Below are 661 nucleotides of genomic sequence, written 5' to 3' on the forward strand. Positions count from 1 at the left end.
CCCCGACCGCACCTTGGAACCACGCCCCCCGCTCGTGGACGCCCCGCCTACCACGCCTCCGCCCACGCCCTGCACCAGGACCTCTGGGAGAAGACATCTCCGGCCACGCCCCCAACCAGACCCAGGCGCGAAGACGCCCCACCGACCACGCCCCGCACGCACGTGGACACCCTGCACGAAGACGCCTCAAGGAGGACACCACCGACCATGCCCCCAACACGCCCCTGCGCGAGAACGTCCTGCCGACCACGCCCCCACGCGAGGACACCCCAACCACGCCCCGACTTGGTCCACCCCCAGCCCCCCGCGCACACCAAGCCCCGACCTGGACGCCCAACAGACCACGCCCCTGCACCGGTTGGCTCTCCGGTCACGCCCATGGCCACACCCCCGTCCCATGTTCACTCCCCTAGTCCACGTGCCCGCGCCCTGACTCCTAGCAGATCGCTTCTCCCGACCCGGTCCCAACACCAGGCCTCCGCAGCCGCCGCGGCCCGGGCGAGGGCGCCCAGGCTCTCACCTGGCCCGCTCTCTCAGGCCACGCCCCTGACGGCCCCGGCCCCCAGTGACCCGCCCTCCGTGGCTCGGCTCCCGCGCAGGTCCCGCCCGCCCGAGCGCAGAGGCGCCCATGGAGTCGGAGACGCGGGTGCTGCGCGCGACG

Source organism: Suricata suricatta, chromosome 16 (assembly GCF_006229205.1).
Source record: "Suricata suricatta isolate VVHF042 chromosome 16, meerkat_22Aug2017_6uvM2_HiC, whole genome shotgun sequence".
Lineage (NCBI taxonomy): Eukaryota > Metazoa > Chordata > Mammalia > Carnivora > Herpestidae > Suricata > Suricata suricatta.